This window comes from Ambystoma mexicanum, chromosome 13 (genome assembly GCF_040938575.1).
Source record: "Ambystoma mexicanum isolate Mex_15411 chromosome 13, UKY_AmexF1_1, whole genome shotgun sequence".
NCBI lineage: Eukaryota > Metazoa > Chordata > Amphibia > Caudata > Ambystomatidae > Ambystoma > Ambystoma mexicanum.
Window position 1 is genome coordinate 231,284,407 of NC_090938.1, and position 22,058 is coordinate 231,306,464.

Genomic DNA, 22,058 nt, shown 5'->3' on the forward strand with positions numbered 1-22,058 from the left:
ACGTGTTTAATACCAGCGACTGGATCCTAAGTGCGGGATCGGGTTTCGAATCTGTGTTGTGTCACGTTGACTTGCTTCCATGACAAACGCGTTGCGTCTAAGCTATCCTTCCTCCTCATAACCCCCATTGTCCGGGTAATCGAGTTGTCAAGTTGTTCAGTGGGGCCATCACAGTCCTCCCTCGCAGAGTCGGGCACCTGACGCTCCTCTTCTTCTGTCAGGCGGGCAGCTGGCACGGTTTGCGGCGCCAAGCTCAAAGTTGTAGGGCTGGAGCCGTCAAGGCCTGCCCCAGCCACCTCTGTTCCTGGCATACACAAGTTCCATGCTGAATCTGCACAGGTCCGCCCCTTAACTCCAGCTGAGCTCGCCACGAGCAAAGGTGACACAAGATCCTGGCGTGTTTCAGGTGGGGCTTCAGTGCTGCCCAGCCCACCCACCCCCAATATCTGCAGGCGGTGGGGGATAGTGAGAGCAAGGGGAGAAGCGGAAAGCTCATTGAGTACGGGGTGAGGGTCACAAAGCTTACCTGTCTGTTCCTCGAGGGCCTGTTCCTGCTTCTGACTCCACAGCAGCTCTTGGGATACGTTGTTGCAGGGTATGTTACATGCTCCATAACTCCATAAGTTGTGCGACCTATCCCCATATCTCGCAGGTTTAACCTCCGGGCCAAGCCCAGCACTCGACTGCAGTTGGCTTACTGACAAGTGACTGGACACAGCTTGGGACTGTGTGCAGGCACTCCATGCCTTGCCTGGGCTAATATAGGATGCGTAAAGTCACAGCAGAAACAAACGAAACAAAGTATTTACCGGCAAAGCAGAGTATAATAGCGAGCCAATTCACACCCAGCCTTTTCAAGTGTGACTTCTTCTTCTTAATTATCGGAGGCGTGGGCGGACCCACGCAGGCGCTTCCCCATCCTATAGGATGATGTGCACCGTATCCACTAATTATTATTTAGCTCCATTTAAGCTCACAACTCCTCCCACTTCCCCGTCTGCCTCACAAAATCCAACATCACACTACTCCTCCTCCTGCCTCTCTCCCCATCACCTCCCAGTAAAGTCCTCCCACTCAGCTCAGCCACACCCAACGCAGTCAACCGAACCCTCATCAATTCTCTCTCTGCAACATGTCTCTCACACCCAATCAAAAAATGTCCCACCGTTTCAGGCACCCCACGCACCGCAGTCCCTTGATTCACGCTTCCCTATTCGAAATAGACAGCCATTCAGCCCCACATGACCTATCCTCAACCGATTCAGCATCACCTCCTCCCCCTCCTCCATTCTGAACTCCCTGCAGCCACCTTCACCGACACTTTCCCACGAACACCGAACATCCACCTGCCCTTCACCCCACTCACCCACCTCTCCTGCCACTCATCCAGGACCCTTCTCACCATCATAGCCTTCACCTCATCCACACTCAAAGGCAACCTCACATCAATCGCTACCCTCCTCATACCCTCACCCGCCGCCAGATCCACCAACTCATTTCCCAAAATGCCACTGTGACTGGGAACCCACGCCAACTCCAAATCCATACCCCCGCGCACACACCGATCAATCTTCATCCTAATGTCCAAAATCACATCCTTCCTATCACCATCCCCTGCCACAATCGCCTGTAACCCACTCAATGAATCCGAGAACACCACCACTTTCTCATACCCCAACTCACACACCCTATCAATCACCAATGCAATCGCCACCAACTCAGCCGTACAAATAGACACATCATTCGTCAGTCGTCCTATTTTATACTCCCCAATGCTTTCTAGATAATACGCCATTCCCACTCTCCCAGACACAGGATCCTTTGAACCATCCGTAAACACCTTGTATCCTTCCTTTCCTGCCACATACTCCTGACCCAAAGCTTTGATCTCACCCCGCATACCTCTCTTCTTCGATACCACATTCGCCAACTCCAAACACACCTTTGGAGATCTCATCATCCACCTCGGCCTTCTCTCCAAATCCGTATCTGTCACAATCATCAAATCACCCACACCCCACTGCACTCCCTTCTCCCACTTGTGAAACCCAAAAGTGCCCCCCTTCGTCCTCCACCGATCCCTGTAATAGTCAAACCTCCAATTATACTTCAAACATTCACGCACCGGATGAGCCACACTCTTTGCACTGCACTTCACCCACCATCTCATATTTAACGCATCCCTCCTCAACCCCAATGGCATCTCTCCCACAAGCACCTGAACCGCATTCACTGGAGAGGACCTCATCACACCCGAACACACTCTCAATGCCCTCGCCTGTACCCTATCTAACCGCAACTTCTGACTCGACGTATAACCCACTGACACCTGACACCCAAAATCCATCACACTCACAATCAACCCCTTATACAACATTCGTAAACACTTCTGTTGCGCACCCCATTCTTTCCCAGTCACCGCCCGCAACAAATTCAGCCTGTGTTTACACTTATCCACCACACCATCCACTTGCACATTCCAATTCAACTTTCTATCCAGAATCACCCCAAGTACCAAAACTCTTCCACGCTCTTCACTCTCACACCTTTCAAAACCAAATTCAACTCCTGGTGCACTCTTTTCCTTGAGAACACCATACTCACACTCTTATCCACAGACACTGAGAAACCCCATTTCCCACACCACTCCTCCATGCGTACTATCGCAGCTTGCAACCGTCTCTGTACCAACAACAAACACCGCCCTCTTACCCAGACCACACCATCATCCGCGAAGAAATCCACCTGACACCCAATTCCCGCCAAAGCCCGAATCAACCCATCCACCATCGCATTAAACAGCATCGCACTAATCACACTCCCCTGCGGCGTCCCATTCTCCATCTTGCAAACTTCAGACAGCACCCCCCTCCCTCTCACCTGAAAGGTCCTATCTGCCAAAAATGCCTTGATCCACCGAAACATTCTTCCCTTCACACCCATCTCCAACAGTCTCACTAACAACCCTCCCTTCCACACCATATCATACGCCTTCTCCAAATCCAAAAAGAACGCTCCCACCAACTCTCCATCACATAATGCCTCCTCCACCCCAGTCACTAATCTCACTAATGGATCAGCCACCGACCGATTCCTCCTGAACCCACTCTGAAAGTCACTCAAACATCCATTCGACTCCAAATAAAACCCCAATCGCTCAACCACCATCCGTTCCATAACCTTACACAGCACAACAGTCAACGCAATCGGTCTATATGACTTACAGTCTGTAGGAACCTTGCCACCCTTCAAAATCGCCACTACAATCGCTCTTTTCCACAACTTCGGCAAAACTCCATTCTTCCAGATCTCATTGAACAGCGCTAATACCTCTAACTTACATTCCTCAGGCAACTTCTCCAAAAATACATACATAACTCCATCCACCCCAGGGCTAGACCACTTCCCCTTCCGAATCGCTCCATTCAACTCCACCATTGAAAATGAAACCTCATATTGCTCCTCCCAAGGCCCAACATTCGCCACCACCTCTTGCGTCTCCTCCTCTACCACACCCATTTGTATCCTCACCTCTTCTGGGAAGTTCCTCGAACTGTGAACCCCCACAAAATACTCCCCCAACAAATTCGCCTTATTCCCATCCTCACTAATCACCTCTTCTCCTTTCAACAACACAGACATACCACCCTGCAACCTCATTAATCCGGACATCCGCTTGAACTGTTTCCAAACCTCACTCACACCAGAATCACTCCCCAGGGACCCACAATAGCCCCTCCAATATCCTCGCTTTCTTTCACTAATCACCCTCTGCGCCACCGCCTTAGCCTTCTTATAGGCCACCAGATTCACCAACATTCCCGTTCTCACCGCTCTTGCTTTAGCCTTCTTTCGTGCCGCCACTGCTCTTGAACATTCCACCGACCACCAAGGAACCTCGATCTTCCCACCCTTCCCCTTCTCAACCTCCGAAATTGCTGCCACAGACGCTGCTCTCATTCCCTGCACCAGATGCTCATTCCATTCATCCACCCCCCCTCTCTTCCCCTTGGAACAATCAAATCCCAACACACTCCCTTGTACACCTCCCAATCAGCCTTCCTAAAATTCAACTGACTCCCAGTCATACGTGACCTGGTCCCTACCTCACCCCTCACAGTCACCAAAATAGCAGAATGATCGCTCCCCATGTCTCCATCCTCACGCACCTCCCAATCACATTCACCCGCAATTGCAGCAGTCACCCAGGTCAAATCCAAGCACGATAGCTTCCCAGTCCTCACATCCAACCTCGTACCCGACCCATCATTCAGCAATACCAGACTCAATTCATCCCCCATGTCTTCCAACAGTTCTCCATTCGTATCTGTCCTATCACTACCCCACAACGTGTTGGCACTGTTAAAATCGCCAAACAAAACACACGGTCCCACATGTCCTCTTATCACTCCAGTCAACACACCCACTTCCACCACCTCACACGGATTATAATAATTCAGCACCAATACTTCCGATCCTCCTACCCGAATCCCTGCCCCAATCGCCTCTACTGCTCCATCCACCACAATCTCCCTTGCAATCAACCCCTTTCGAACTGCTAAAGCCACACCCCCCCTCTCCCCTCCAACCTATCCTTACGAAACAACTCAAAACATGGTATCACAAATCTCAAATCACCCCTCAACCACGTCTCCTAAATACAAACCACGTCAACATTCGATTCCTCACACAACCCCGCTTTCAACTCCTGTCCATTCCTCAACAAACTCCTTGCATTCCACTGCAAAATCCTCATGCCGGCACCCCACTCAGCTTCCGCACTTTAGCAACCTTCTTAAACACATCTTCTTCTGATACATCTACAACATTCAAAAACCTCCTCCCAGCTTCCACCACTCCTTTCGTAAGATCTGATGAACTGATAGACGTATTCCCCTGAACCAGATCCAGCACATTCACTATAAAGCACAAAAACTCAGTTTTTGGGACAACCACCATTTCTACACCTTTCACTTCACCCACCACTTTCTTTCTTCCCACAACCTCATCCACCACCAACTTTTTCTCACTCACCTCACTCACTACCCGTACTGGTTTCACCTTTGCAACAGCCTGCGCATAAGACAGACCTTCCACCGCCCTCACCTGTACCACTTCTCTCGCCACCCTGTAACTCTCACACCCCCTAAACACGGACGAATGCCCCCCCCCCCACAATTCACACATTTCTCCGGAGTCCCCACCTTGCATTCTTTAAATCATGATCTCCACCACACCTCCCACAGTGTCTCTCATTCCTGCATGCTCTCGCCACATGTCCAAATCGTTGACACTTATAACACCTTAATGGCATTGCCACATATGCTTTCACACGATACCTCTGGTAAGCCATCTCCACCACCTCCGGTCACTCCGTTCTCTCAAATCTCACTGCCACAGTTGTAGACACCACATCCCCATGTGCATCCCTCCTCCCCAACCTCCACCACCCCCACCCCCACCCCCGCCAGTTGCTCCTCCACCTCAGACATACGCATAACCACTGGCACTCCATACAGCACCCCCTTACAAGACACTCCACTTTGATCAAACACTCTTACCGCATGTCTACCCAGACAATGCACCTCCAGAATCTTTGCTTTGCTATCAGCATCCGACCCCTCCACCAACAACTGGCCCCCAGCCACCACTTGTACCCGGGAAACATCTCCCACTGCTGCCTTCAACCATCTAGCAATCTCTGTCGGATTCACCCCCAGAAACGTCTTGTCACGATTTTCAGGTTTCAACACTACCTTCCACACACTATCAGACTGCATCTTCTCCTCAGACATACCGCTCACTGAGGCTTCCAGCCCCTCCAAAGCGCATTTTTCTGGAGTCCCGACCCTGAGATGTCCCGGACCAGCCCCCCTTCATCATCCCTCTGAGGGGATCTGCTGCGATACCGTCCCTCATTTCCCCCCTCCACAGGTGTAAATTTCACAGATGTCTTCGCCCTCTTTGCCTCCTCCTCCACCCCCCCTTTCTTTCCAACCTTCCCTTTCCCCTTACCCATTCTTACCACCTCCTCTGAGCTCTCTCACTCCTTGCATCCGTCTCCAGAGACCGCTCCTCCTCCTCGAACCCAGCACCCTCCACCCAGTCACTGCTCCGCCCTGCCTGGGTCCGCCTTCTCTGAGAGTCTCCTCTCCCCTGCAACAGAGACACCGTCCCTAGGTCCCGTTAGAGGAACGGGCCTCTAGTAACTAGCTCCAGTTGGAGGAACGGCCCTAGCAACGCGTCTGCCTCACGTAACAGCCGCTTCAAGAGTGACTGGACTTGGCTTGGGACTACGCGCACATGGAAAAATAAAATACAAATAAAAAATGAGTTATGTATTTCTTCCTGTCATGTATTAATATTTGAAAATGGTCATTTTACCTCCGTTTAGGTATTTTTTAACTTGATTAAATACATTTAGAATAGAATGTAAAGACTGTATGAAGGAGAAAGGGCTTTTTACATGTCTGTTTGCAATTTAGGTCTAGGGGTAGCCCTTTCACAATAACCCTAGGGTACCGTCTCCCTAATGTTTGCATTGTACTATTCCATCATCTATGCACGCTACCCTCCACCTGTTGCTCACTAGATCTAGCAGGAATGCTTCACAGACTATTCGATTGACTAGTTGGTAGGGAGTTGTCTGTGTTTATATTTCGACCTTGCATGTATTGTACACGCGAGCTGCAATGAAGTCTTCGAACGTAACCATTCTTGGGAACGAGTTTCGGTATTCCCGGCGTCGTACAAATGATTGTGCAGTTTCAGCGGGAATAACCTTTCTAGAACGTCCACAAAGAGGCTAGAAGATTGCCGAATCCCCAATCGCTTGTGCAGAAATAATCACGCGCAGACTTTGTTATATAGAACGTAACGTGGATGTCACTTGATACGGCACGTTGCTGGGGCTGTTCCTCTAATGGGAACAAGTTGCCTCCCAGTCGTTGCCAAGGAGGAAAGGTATGTCATCATAATACGTTGACGCCATTGGCCAGCGCCGTCGCTTGTAGTGCGCGTGCGGTGTTTGGTGCCGAACTACCTGTATTGCCCATGCCCATTCTGCCCAGGCTATAGGGAGGAGGCTAGTGGAAAGTGAGGCCGCGGGGCAAACAATGACTACAGGAGGTGAGGCTTAAAGGATAGAAAATGGAAGGGGAGGAGTGTATTTGTATGGGATTGGGCTATGCCGTGCTCAACAGAAGGAATCAGTCTACTTGGACTTTAAAGAGAGTGACGAAAGCTGTGTATGGTTTATTAATTGATGCCATTCATGTCAATAGAGATTCACACTTGCTAGGTAGATGGTTCACATTTAATTGTAGAATCAACCAGTTTAAATCTATCGAGACGTTTTGTTTCTTGGGGGTCTGGTGAAAATGAGTCCAAGGGTCGTGGTACCTCAGCTGGGTGTTTAGTGGGGTGATATGGTTGGGGTGCGCTGATAGTGGTTATTGGATGCACCACGGCAATGAGGGACATGGAGACCCAGAGCTGCCTACGTTTGAAAATGAAAAACCCTGAGATTTCTGTTGCCTCAGAGAGCGCCCTACCCTCACTCTACCCATAAATACACGAAATTCTGGCCTTGCACCATTGTAGGTTAATAAGGGTAAATATGTTTAGTGTTCTAAAAGAAAAAAAACAACAACATGCCTTAATAACAGTCATCTATCTATTTGCAAGCTTTCGTGGTCTTGGTCACTTGGATAGACCGATGCAATTAAGTATTTGAAACACATCATGGTTTTACTGTTCCCTTCTAGAATTCCTTATTTACTTATCTATGGCCGTCTTTTTTCCTGGTTTGTAGCTTGTTCAGATAAGTCGTGCATTACACATATTAACCCCTGTATGCGTTGCCGTCTCGAGGGTTTGAGAAGGGAGAAAGAAAAAAGCACACATGGCCAACATGTGCGAAGTACTCGCCAGAAGGCATATAAGGGAAGGGGATACTGTCAGTCATGGTAGGTGCAATCCTGTTGAATCTCGATATGTACGGCGTTTCCGTTTGCAAGTCCGGTGATGGCAAAATCATGCACACATCGGGCTTGTACCTCTAGAAGGCCAGTAAGGAGGTGGCACAGCCAGTCATTTGTTGGGCTCTGGAGCCCGGTGTGGTAAATGTGTCTAAAAAAAAATATATATATATATATTTTTAAACTTATTTGAACCACAAAGTGATTTTTACAAGAGGTAGAATCTGCTTCTGTTCAAAAATTCAAAAATGTTTTCATAGTATAAACGTAAAAGACTAATGAAAACACACACAAGGAGTGTCATGGTGGGCTCTCAAGTTTCCTGAAGGTCCTGACACGTTTCTCCCAGTTCGTTTTTGTTCTGTTTTCTGCAATATTTGTACAAGAATTTTCACTGTTGCTATTGTCCATGAAGTTTTTTCTTCACTGATAAGGCGACACCACCACAAGTCTTCTTTGCTCAGGAGAAATTGAGAACATAAATGTTTTAGATAAGGTCTTCTAATTTTCTGTGTTTCCGAACAGACAAATGTGTCTTATTGTTTCGATCTGAGTCGCATCCTTACAAAATCTGAATTTGTTAGAATTTGAAAGGTCTCTGATCGCTTGTATTTCATTCGTGTCTAATAAGTTTAGTCGAGCCCTGAGGAACACATTTCTTAAAGTTTTGTTTGGAGAACATTTTCAGGAATTCCTGTGACTCGTTTAATCTTTTCTGAAACGGCGGCAAGTGAGCTGTCACTTAGTTTTTTGCCGCAGTTTCTACCGTTAAAATCCAGTCCATGACCTCCATTTTCTTTTTTACCCTTTGCGGGTTCTGAATCAGGACTTCTACTGTACATTGTACTGATTCAACTTTTCTTTGTTTCCTTTTACCAATGCATTTTACAGCGAGCTTCTGTAGCCTCAGCATTTAGAAAATTGTAGATCTCCGGACTTTCCAACAGAATTGATTTCCTGAACAGCATCATGCCGTTGTACTCGATTGTTACCCCTATTGAAAGTACTTAATTCACGTCTAATTACCATATTGCATTGTGTTTCATCTTAATTAATAGGAAAGGGCAGTGTCTGACATGAGGGGGGCCCTTACTGTCTGCTGGGAAGCTTGAGGGGTTAGGGCTGATACAGCGTTGTTGCAATGAGTCTGGCAACAAGCCTTTGCCTTAGGTTGGCAGGGCTGCTGTGTCTGGTCTATAAGTATTGTAGGAGTGTTTTGGAATAAAGTCATATGAAAGACACGCATGGCATTTAAGTCAAATTATCTGTTGAGTTTTAGAAGTAACATTTAAGACCATTTTCACTGTTCCGTGAGTAATGCACAGTTCATTTTGGAAGCATCTGCCTTAACATGGGACATTTCCGAAATATTCATGGACGGCTTCCCGTTTTCTAAATAAAGGTTTTGAGCAGCTTTTTAACATGGGGTTTTCCCATACTGAAATGAGAAGGAATTTCTGCCCAAATATCTAAAAATGTGTCTTCTTTAAATTTGCGCGTATGGTGCACTGGAAAAATGAACATTGAGCTGGGCACTTTTGAGAAATTCAAGTTTTACAATATTGTTTTTTGTAGTATGCAGAAAAGGAATGTGCATCTTTTGAAAGAACTGCACACATGTTTAGATGTACACTAATACACATATGAAAACTGACTACGAATGATAAGAAGTCAAGAGACAGAATTAGACAAGAACCTGGTACAAAAAGATCTGCTGCCACCAGCCTATCCTAGACAATGGTAACGTTATAAGGTACAACGTATCCTAACTGGACTTCACTTCAGCTGATGTGTTTAGCTTTCATATTACAAGAAATTCATTAGGGGGGATACAGTATGTCAGTACTGATGGTCTTAAGGACTGATCAGTTTTCCCATAAAAGTGAGCAAAAAGGCAAGGGAAGTAAATATGAGGGCTTTACTTGCATCTAAAAAAGTCAGGTCAGAAAGCAAATAATAGTTGATATTGATATTTTATTTCTATCACGCTCGTATACAAGTGTTTCAGAGCAAGGCAAGGGAGGGGAACAGGGGAGAACAAAAACAACAATCTTACTAGGCCCAGTGACATTGAAAAAGTGCAAATGCATGGGAGAGGGGGAGGGGAAAAGTGCATGGAAGGGGGGAGAAATGGAAAGTGCGAAGCAAAGGAGAAACAGATAAATAATAATAAATAAATATTAAAAGCAACAAACAATGGTAGTGCAGCCAGCAATTGGCAAGTGCTAGGTTTAAGGCAGCAGACCGGGTAGGTCTGATAAGTGCAGGAAGAAAAGGGGGGGGGGCTGTATGGGTACAGATACAGACCCCAGTGCAAGGGGTGGCCTGGAGGCAGTGCGGGACGGTGGCAGGGTGAGCAGGTACCTGTGCCCGGAGCACAGAGGGTGGCCAGGTGCACGGTGCCAAGAGAGAACAGATCAGCAGGGGAAAGGGGGAGTGAAGGCAGAATAAAAGAGGAAGGTCTTCAGGTATTTCCGGAACCAGAGATGGTTCTCCTCAAGTTTTAGAGTGGCAGGGAGGCTGTTCCAGAGGGAGACCAAAGCCGAAGATGGAGATCTACCCCCAGCTCATTTCTTTGAAAAACGGCTGAACCTGAGGGAGTTGGCGGTAGAGGAGCAAAGAGCTCGAGAGGGGAGGTATTTGCGGAGGGAGCTGAAGGTATTTTGGACCCAGGCCCCAGAAAGCCTTGTGGACCATGCAGAGGGTTTTGAATTTAATCCTTGCATCCACTGGGGAGCCAGTGGAGGGATTTCAGAGCTGGAGACATACGATCCCAGGGCCTGAGGCCAAGAACAAGTCTTGCAGTCCTGTTCTGGATTGGTTGCGGAGGGCAGAGAGTAGAGGCAGGTAGATTTAGAAAGAGGCTGTTACAATAGTCCAACCTAGAGAGAACCAGAGCTTGGGAGACCATGAGCTTCTGGGGGAAGGAGTGGAAAGGCAGAGTACCTCTGAGTGTTTTGACTGTTAACCAATGCAGTTTTCTCTGCATCACGTATGCAAACTAACTTGAAAGCCAGGACTGACTTTGCCAGTTTCACATGTACAGGAGATGTAAATTGTGTACATGGTCGAAATGTAATACTTCTATACACCTCCTGCATGCCTAAAAACTCACATCAAAGGTAGTTGTAGTGTGAGCTTTCATACATATAGGAGGAGACATGCTGAATGAATCTACAGCTCCTATACAACATGTACACTAAACTTTGTATGCAATCGCTCATTAAAGACAGGACTGACTTTGTCAGTTTTCATATGTATGAGATATATAGGAGGTTTAAATTGTGTACATGTATGAAATGTGAGACATATACCCCATCTGTATAAAACTCACATCAAAGTCAAGCCTCACCTTATTTGAAGTTTTCTTATGTCGTAGAAGACACACACAAGCTCACATTAAAGTCAGGACTGACGTCAATTTTGCATGTATAATGCATGTGCATTTCTTTATATTTCACACCAAACACTCCGTCATACACTCACGCGCCACACATGTATAAGCCATGCTCCCATTTGCTGCAAATCTGGCACTAATACGCCATACACACATAACATACACATGCACAGGCCACAGTGATGAATCAAGGGTATTCGTCCCTTCTCCCCAAAGGGGGATCCACCCCCTTTGAGGCTAGGGAGGTGAGCCCCCTCTGCAAGACCCTCCCTAGTGGTCTGGGCTGGTGGGACCCCCCTTGGGGTACAAGGACTCCTGCTCCGGGAAATGAACTCCCTGGATCGGCCACACTATCGGCATATATGGGACTGCCTACTGGGAAGAAGAATGCAACATCCTTATATTTGACTGTAGGCAATGCTGAATCAAAACCATCTAAGAATGTAAAAGGACATGTCCCTTTAAGAGTTGTGACGATTCTTCAGATGGCCTAATTTTTTCACAGGTGGAATATCCTTCTGATGAGGCTAGGGTGCTGTGCTCGCTATCGAAAAGTGCCCATATGGGTGTTGAAATGCGGCAGTAACTCATGGGGAGGGATTCTCCTACTGGGGAGAGGGACGCTAGTTGGAGACGCAGCTCCTTTTTAATTCCCAACTCCATAGATTAGGGGTAGCGGCTAGATCTCCATTAAATGGGATTATATCTGAAACTATGTGTTATTGTATAAACGCCAATACTCTTAAAACGACAAAGACTGAGACCAGACAGAATTTGAAAATAAAACAGAATGATAAAGCCACTCGCCCAGCTGTGGCTAATCGAACAAACGTTATGTTAGCGCTGGCCCCGTTATATTAGGCCATTGTAAACAAACGATGGCGGGCAAGAGTGAGAAAGAGAACGAGAGTTGAAGCCAGAGAGATTGCCGGAGCCTGAGTGAGACGATCGAGGGCTCAAGACGCCGAGAGATCCCTAGAGAGACGGGACGCAGAGGTGGAGAGACTTGGAAGGCAAGTCCAAGTGTTCAACCAAAGAAAGAAATCCAGTGTAGAGGGTGTGGTGCAGGAGAGTGCACAAGGATTTCTGAAGCACAGCCAGGCGAGGAACGTATGAAAAGTAGGAGCAGAAACCAAAGTTGGTGTTTCGCACGGAGACAGAACGCCAAAAGTTATTTGAACAAACCTTGGCGGCCCACGGCAAAGTATACTGTCGAGACCAAAACAGAACAGCAGTTAGCCCCGGCCCGACAACCTTTTGTCATCGGTGAGATGCCAGGAAAGCACTTCGCATTTGCCCAGCAGTCGCCCTAACGAAGGAGGAGAGAATGCACAACGATGGTGTGACCTGTAGTGGGTGGGCTGGGTGGTCCAGTAACTATGCCGAAACCGCTACCCCAGGCCTACCTCCAAGAAGCTGTGCCAAGCCGGGAGGGATGCAGAATCTTGGCACTGTATTGAGACGTAAGAGAAAGACTGTCAAGTTGGTCAGGTGAAACTGATTTCATCGCCCAAACCCCCGGCAGAACCAGTGAAGTTTTCCAGACTCCAAGAAACGGGTAATGTGGGAGTTGCCAAAGTCCTGGAGGGAGCTGAAGGGGATCTGAAAAAGTGTATTTTACATCAGGATAACAATCTGTAAATTAGAGGAGAAAAACGTGCACATTGGCAAGAGAGAGAAACATTCTAGCAGAGGTTCTTCCAAAAAAGAAAAACTCCCTGAAAGCGTGTTAAGAGATATCCACTGAAATAGCAGTTCTCAAAAGAGCCTGATGACTAGAACGGTTTATGGTCCCCTTTCGGGGCCAATCTTCGGCACGTGCAACACCCTGAAAACACTGAAGCCAAGGGAAGTTTTTTTTGCGCACACCCTAATAGTTTCTACAATGAACTCAAAAGTTTTAAACCAATCGGTCTTTTGAGGAGCACCTCTGTTCTGCTATCGATCGACACCTGATCCTGCCAAGAGTCAGTGTTACTGGGGGTTACAGTCCCTGGTACAACTAAAAGAATGCCCTTGTCATGATTCAGCTGTCTTTACCTGGCATGTTGCTATTTGGACTGAACAATAAAGGGAAGAAGAAAGGTGTGAACTACTTTGTTGCACAGATCCCTGGGCAGTTTCACAAGAGTGATGCTGATAAGTCAAAAGGAATGCAGGGAACATCTTCCTCATCCCATTGTGGACTCACCCTCGCCTAGAGAAATACGAGCCGAGTTAAAGTCTACACAGAACTTTGGGAAATCAGCTAGAAGGGAGCCATTCTGCTAGCCCCTTGGAAATCACATAGAATTTTGTGTGCCAGCATTTTTGTTTGAACTTTTATGAACTGTCAGTTTGTCGAAAGACTTTGCATCCAGGGGAAGGGAGTCCTTTTCAGAAGACAGTGTTCTTTTTGGACTTCATTATTGTAGCGATGGGAATAGAATAGGGGCTCAGACCAGGATGGTGCCTTTTTGTTTTGACTTCCCCCGGAAAGAAGAGGTGTCCAGGGCATGGAGGTGGCGTTGCCTTGAACAAATTGTGATGGGCATAGCGCCTGTGCAACTTTGCCGAAACCATCCCTACTTGGAGCGAGCAGAGCTCCCTTTCGTCTGCATCTGAAGAAGGCAGTATCCTGAGGAGAGGCAGAATTTGGGTCACAGACTAAAGCGAAGCAGAAGGAAACAGTGTAGCGAGAAGAATGCTGAGTGAGTGCCGAGCCCTGCAAGGTTCCCATGCTCATCTGATGGTACCGGGGAACGCTGAAAAAGCTGGCGGTAACCCGGGAAGAGCCATGTGGAGAGTACAACTCATAAGCTTGGCCATAAAAATGTGTCAAGAGGAACAGAATGGTTGAATTACCAACCCAAAAGATCACTAGCCAACCTTCCTTTGAGGGGAAATGACGTGCATGAAGAGTGTAACTTGTCCTAGACGCAAAGAAGCGACTCAAGGAAGAAAGTTGGAACTGGAGATGTGGAGAGTTCATAGAGCAAATACAAAATAAACCGAAAAGGGTAATGGGAGAGACTGGAGACAAATACCCTAGGAGGACGAGATACGGTCTCATAAGCCAAGAAAGGAAGACTGGAGAAAACGCGACCGAAAGCCATGTGTTAAGAAATATGACAACATAGTTCCAAGAGAGCACGAGAATAGAAGAGAAGGCCTAAGAAATTGCAGGAGAGAGATATTATACAAGGGGATAAAGTCCCTCATCTACTTCTGTGTAGAAACTATAAGACAAGAGTTTGCAAACTTATCTAAAAACTCATTGGCCATAACCTATCCTTAAAGAAAGTACACAACCTACAAGAGTTGTACAAGAATTAAGAGTTCATGGAAAAAGTATCTAGACTTTATTGAAGAAGATTATAGAAGTTGGAAACGGGGACATTTCATCCAGAGACTATTAAAGAAGCCGCCAACCCAAGAGTATAAGGATCTTCTCTTGGATGAGTCTAAGTTGTTTATCTTGGTGGTAGGGTCAGGTAGAGTTAGGTTTCGACTGAGGGCATATTAATTTAAGGACTTCCTGACAACTGAAGAGCACCCTTAGTTATTTTAGATGGATGTCGTGAACCTTTTTACGATGGGAAACGTTAGGCCGTATCTATAACATTTTATTAAAAACCACTCAAATGTCCTTAGTGTCCGACTCCTTCTTCCGAGCCGCCACACCAGACATTCACTTGCCCTTTGCCGTACACTCAAAAGCTACAAACTCCACAAAAACACTGCAAAAAATGGGAAACCTCTTTTTTAAGATTACTATGACAAAAAGTAAAGTCTACAAACAGTAGAAATGATGTTACTGTACAAACACTCTCTATACCACTACAAATATGAAACTCACTGTAAGCACTCATTCCATAACACTACACATCCAACCTCAGTAGTCCCTTGAACTAGGGTAGTGATGGAACCTGCCTAATATTTACGAGTATTGATGTTGGATTTGTAGTTGCTAATAATTAAAGAGATTTGCATATTTCCTCTGTTTTTATACCATCATTCAGTGCATAGTTTTCAATACAACTCCTGCAGATCAAGCCCAGTCATAACACAATTTACCCAGGATCACACAATTTAGGAGTGTTGAAGCTGGGAATTGAGACTAGTCTGCAACTTATTGATTACATACATTTTCAGATCGAGTTGGTAGGAATATATGATCACGTTTGGCTCTCAAGAATATTTTATATACAAAATATGAATTGGAATAGCAGACAAATCGTAATAAAACAGTTAGATAAAACTATAAATCCTTATAGAAATGTTAAGCAAACATATCACAATTGTATCTTTATCCCCATGCCCCGTCTTGCATGTACAGACGCAAGTTCTGAAATGCACAGTAATGTGAGCCTAAAACGTGTCCTTAATGTTTTTCCAAATGCATTTCAAGACTTCAGTGCAAACAAAAAAAGATAGTTATATGATTCTCTTCTTATTGGTTAATCCAAGTATTCTGGTTATGTGTATAACGTGAAGAAAATGTTATTGATATGTGGCAGTTTAAAACGTTTTTATGTGTGTGACTCTTAACTTAATTGTCATGGACTAAGGCACTGATGTGCATATCTGTTCTGTGAAGCAAAATAGTGAATGGCCCTTATCACCCAAGCTTTACAAAAGATGTGTTAAGTTTTTAGATGACACAGTGTGAGCCCCATGCAACTTGCTGGCAGATCAGTAGTCTGTAACTTGTCTGTAAAAGCCATTCTCTGATCATAGCCTGGTGCGATCGACCAAGGAGCAATGCTGTATTAGCCAGCAGGCAATCTCACTATCATATGGATTGAGCCACAATACTGAACTTGGGGGATCTCCCCCACAGAATCACCAGGCAACATTTCTGGCATTATACATCTAATTGCCTTGAAAATAACCTGCAAGGTTGAAACACGTGTCAGTGAATCTTAATAAATTGCCATAACAGGTTTCACTAGCAAGAATTTACAAGTTTCGTTTTTGAAATATCTTTCATGACACCAACTGAGTATCCAGTGGGAGGGAACGTGACAGGCCTCAAAACCGCAGCCAGTAATATGTGTTTCGAATAAAAATCCATATGTCAGTTGTTATTGAAGTGTGTAAAGTGGTTGTTCGCTGGTTACAGAGTATAGGTTTGGCCATGGCCAGTATCCATATTCTTGCGGGCATGGTTGTATAGTTGTGGCCATGGCCAGTGTCCAGATTCTTGGGGCATGGCCACAATTATCTGGACAATGGCCGTAGCCAAAGTAATAATGGGACAGTGATTATGTAATGAATATGAACATTATAAATTGAATAATGTCGTTATTGAGCTTACACATTGTAATAAGTATCATATTAGGTATCGACACTTAGTTGGATTTGGTGAGAAGGGTATACCTTGTGCTTTTTATGTCTGCAAAGAAAAACTATAATTAGTTATATAACATACTTTATGAAATACAATTAGTTACAGTTCTGTACATGTTCACATTTTTTGACCCTCATAAGTAGTACATTATATGTACTATGTTTGATACAACATGTGTGTGTCGCACTGTGTTGTCTTCAGATGTAGTCCTCATTGGGGGAACAAATCGAAGGTGGATTGAGAAAACCCATACACTTTCTAGCTACACACTTTCTAAGATTTACATGCAGTATAGAAAATTGTGCTGAAACGAAAGAGGAATCTGGCCTGTTGCAACTGCTCTACTTTTTATTTTGTAAGTCTGATTCTTTAGCCTACTTAATGGTCCCGTTTTATTGTGGAGAAAGTTTAGGAGAAGTGCATGGAAATAAACCTTTAATGTCAGAGAAAGTTGGCAAAGTGTTGAAGTTGGGTGCTACAGATTTTACTATGGGACTGGGAAGACAGCAATCAAAGATAGAAGATTTTCCTGAACCGAAAGAGGATTCTAGCCTGTTGCAAGTGCTTGTCCTTTTCTTTTGTAAGTCTGATCCTTTAGACTACTTGATGGTCCCTCTTTATTGCGGAGAAGTCCAAGGAAATCTTTAATGTTAGCGGAAATTGGCAAAGTGATAAAGGGGGTTGCCACAGATGTGTAATATGGTACAGCCAGGCCTCCAGATAAGGTTCGTACTAGGCCTTTTTACGCATGAGAATCTTGTAAATATGACAGCTTTATTATTTTCCTGTGTACATTTACACGCAAGTTTAGAGCAGAGGGTAAAGGTCCGGTTACTTGACAGAAACCAGAACGCTTCTTTCGATTTTGTTTTATCTACAAGGATGTAATTGCAAAGCCTCTGAACAGAATGTATTTCTCTTAAGCCTTTCAAAAAAGGAAGAAACTGCACACCGTAATAAAAGGAATGGTTTCTTTACATTCAGCTTCTGCTGTGGTGTGTGTAGATGTTCATGGAGCAAACGGAAGCACTGTGCATATTTATTTTAGTAGCATTTTAGGATTGTATCATTAATAAGATGGAAAACTAAGTTGCAATTGGGAATTCATCTTTTTTAACAAAGTATGCTTTTTTTTCCAGTGAAAGCAAACCAGTATTGCACAATTGTATTTTTCAGAGTTCTTGTGCCGTGTGCATACTCGTGCAGAGGCAGATTATTTTTACACTTATCCTTTAATTTACACTCTAATTATGAAAACAGTATGCACGGTCTAGTTTACATCCATTCAACCTTGCAGTCAATGGGGTACATTAATATAAATGGTCAGTGGCAGCAGAGTCTATGTTCAAGGGTGAGTGATTGGTCTAATGTCAATCGGAGTTGTTATAGCCTCTCAAATCTTCTAGACTACTATTAAAACATCTAAAACCTGACTCTTCAGGAAGTGCAAGTGCTGTTCAAAAACAAACAAATGAAAGTTACATTACATATTTGAAATAGAAACTCAGCAAAACCTGTCCCTGTGATAATCCAGATGCGTATTTAACTTTATGTAGCGCTTCATACGTGGTTCGTCCATTAACTAGGCACTGTGATTATTATACCTCGGTCGATACTCAGTTTACCGACCTCTGAAGGATTTAGCCAATAAGATAACTCACCTGTTTGAGCGCTTGTTGCTGTGATCTGTAGGTTGCTGGTTTGAATCCCGGCAAGGCTAACTTAACCTTTCATTTCGAGGTCAATAAAGGAGTACCAGCTTCGGTTTAGTGATACTTATGATATGTTCTATGTACAGTGCTTTGCTAAAAGCGCTATATAAATAACCGTTTGACCATGAGATTAGGTATATAATTTAGCATGGATTCCTTCCCTCTCTGCATTGTTGTATCATAACATTGGCATACCATTAGGTAGTAATAACTCCAGGAAATGAGGACTTTCATTAAACAAAAGGCCATTCTGCTATCGAACCTTAAAACACACAATACAATTCATGTTTGCTTTACTATGTAATTGGCTAGGTTTTTGTGTTTTCAAAATTTAAATAAATGCAGGAGAGATCAAATGGCCAGACCTTAGATAAATAATGAATTATGTATTCTGTCACAGTGCAGAAAGCTGTTGCATGGTAATGATTTCCGTAAAGTTTTTGCACATGTCTGCTGGATGTCACATACATTTTAAGTAATTTTTACTCTCTTGAAATCACATTTACTCTGATTAAAAATGCGGCGTGAAATACACTCGCCTCCAAAATTAAATCTGGAGCACTGGGTACAGCAATTCCCCAAAGCGTGTGTAAATTGTTTTAAAAAAAATCTTCTCTTTTATTAAATCTAAAAGTAACCTGCGTAGAGAAAGGTACACTGTTGAATATGAATGCTGTTGTTTTAAAAATCTATCTTTTTGGCAGCATTTTATTGAAAGTAAAAAAAATAAATGCATAGGTGCGTTAGGAGCACCACTATTTGTACTTTTTATTTATTTTTTTACAGGTAAGGAAAATGCACTTGCAAACATTTCTACAATGCTGTTAAGTTGAACTTGGCGTGAGCAGGTGTAATATGTTAGTACTACATGTAATCTGTTAGCAGTGCCTGTAAGATAGTGTAGCTTTATATGCAGGGAAACCTGCTGCATTTTAGGGATGGCTATTTTTAGTAGCATCTGACTAAAACACTGACAAAGCATAGGTGTACAAGCAGCACTAACATTTTTATACTTCTGTAAAGGTAAGAAAAATGCACCTTCTGAACACTTTTATGTTACAATTAACTACCACTTGATGTGAGTAGGTGGAAAACTGTGGCAATAAATGGCATCTGATGGCAGTGGTTAAAAAAGAGCATATTCTTATGGAGATGCTTCTATATATTAAAAAGGTGGTGAAGCATACTTTTGAAAATGAAAGCATTCCTGTAGAATGTCGTATTTAGATCTTCTAGAATCGGCAACTAGAAATCCGTAAGGGTAAACAGTAGTTTGTGATAGAGGAGGCTCGGACTCGCAGTACAAATGCACTCCGAGTTGAAAGGTACATCACTGAGTAACAGCGTTACATGTAGAGTTTTTGGATGTGGTTGTTGCATGGATGTGTGACTGTTCGAAAGTAGCCAATCGGGGCGTGTTAAAGAGAAAAAGGTAAAAAGGGTACAAGGGCTGCACTGTGTTCGGAACGTTAGCAACTGTTTGTGGACTGCACTTGCCATCCGGGTCCTCTATCAAGCCCTGCAGGGAAAGAGGACTGCAGAATCTACGGACAGTCGGGAACATCTGTGGAAAGAAGGAAGAAAAGTCAATGCAATGTGTCATGACTGTGTGATGTGAGTGGGAATTATAAAAGCCATAAGAAATGGCTGAAACCCCTCCCATGTACGTTACACTTTAATATTTTGTGTGACAGAGAAAATGGGTTTGGACAGAACATTATTGCTCTCCTTTTTGTTTTCTTTGCTATACAAATGCTGTTCAATTTCCTTTAGCATACAATGTAATGTTATGGGACACTTTATAAATTCTTTAGTCTTACTACTTTCAGCATACATATAAAGTTTGAGTCTAGAAGAAATCATTTTTTTAAAAATTCTGTTTTTAAACTTTGAAAGAACCCTTTTTTTTGTTCTTCTTTTTTGGGGGGAGTGTGGACATGCACATCTGTCCATGGAATTCTCTGAACAAGGAAATGTAATGCTTTTCTGATTTGTTGTTATTTTCTGATTTTACAGATCTTTTCTGATTTTAGAGAGGGGTAATAAAACTAATGAGTAATATCTATGTGCGTTTGTAATGAGAATATATATTTTAGTGGCTAGTGAAGTGTCAACAGTGTTTGAGATTGTTGAACTGTATTGTCATGGCCATGGCCAGTGTCCAAATTCTAGAGGGTATGCCCCCATGAATATGGACATTGGCTGTAGCCACAATAATTTGTGCTCAGTCATTATGACCCCAGTAATATGCCCAGGTTTAAGGGTATTATTGAAGTCAATACAGTATTTATAATGCCTCCAAAAATAGGCACACTGGCTATGTCCGCAATCATTATGGCTATAGCACTATGCTCACAGTACTGGCCATGGGCACTTAGTTGAATATGGAACGTAGGCTGAAATCTAAAAATCTGGACACTGGCCATGGCTACAATCATTTCTCCTCCGTCATTATGGCTACAGTCAGTGCCGACAGTAATTGATACTGGGCATGGTCACTTAGTTGAATATGGTAAGAGGGCTGCAATTTGTGCTTGTTTCTCTGTAAAGAAAAGAAAAGTCCAGTTTGTTGTAGAACATACTTTAATTAGTTACAGTTGTACATGTATATTTTTTTTTTTACCCTCATAAGTATTGCATTGTATGTACTATGTTACTATGTTTGGTACAAAATGTGTGCGTCATACACTGGTGTTGTGTTAACATGTGGTAATCATTGGGGGGGACAAAACCATGGTGGACTGAAAAAAAACATCATATACATTCTCAGTTTCTGACATTTACATGGTTTTAAACTTTACCTGTTCAACAAACTGTATGTGTTTGAAGTAGTTGGATACCCATTGACTTATTCTTACTATTAGATTAAAAGTACTATTGTACTACTATGAATATATTATGTAATTATACAGGGGTTGAAATTAATGTTTGATGAGCAGTAGCTAAAAATAGTCCCTGGGTATCCAGCATTAACCAGTGACTGGGAGCTACTACATAGCTTTCTGCAAATCTAACTTTACATAAACTCCTCTTTGCGGCGCCAGATGCCATGGGAGTAATTTACACTAACTTTGCTGACGCAAAAACGTATCCCAATCTCAGGCAACCTAGAGCAGGACACCATCCTAGTAAATACCATCTACTCCATCATCCAGAAATGGATGGCGACAAGTATCTCTGTTAAGACAGATCTTAATGGAGAAAAAACAGAGATCCTCATTGTAGGTGCACCCCTGCGCTTGAGGAATCTACCTCAAGAGTACACATCCATCGTCATAGACAGTACCCCCATTGCCATCTGAAAACAAGTCAAAACCCTAGGCGTATACCTAGACTCCAATCTCACTATTTGCAAGCACATTAACTCATTGGCCTCCTCCACAGCATACACCACATATTGCCCTCAGTCGGCCCTTCCTGACTCCCCAAAATTGTATTAGCCTAGCAAGAGCCCTCATTATGTCCAAATTAGATCATTGTAACATCGTACTACTAGGCACCACAAAGAAAAAAATTACTAAATTGTAACTCTTACAGAACAAAGCCCTCAGAGCGGCGTTGGGAATCACCAGCAGGGAGCATATATCCCAACATAGAAGAGAAGCACACTGGCTTCCGATCGAAGCCAGAATACTCCA

At 44.1% G+C, this 22,058-nt stretch overlaps 1 protein-coding gene across 1 annotated transcript in view; it reads left to right on the forward strand.

Moving 5' to 3' along the window:
* Window positions 1–6,957: 6,957 nt before the first annotated feature.
* The window catches only part of KLHL12 (kelch like family member 12), a 1,608,338-nt gene continuing 1,593,237 nt past the window's right edge, over window positions 6,958–22,058 (forward strand). Inside the window, exon 1 of the mRNA XM_069633689.1 lies at window positions 6,958–7,128. The gene's annotated coding sequence lies outside the window, so the exon portion shown is untranslated. The remainder of the gene's footprint in view (window positions 7,129–22,058) is intronic.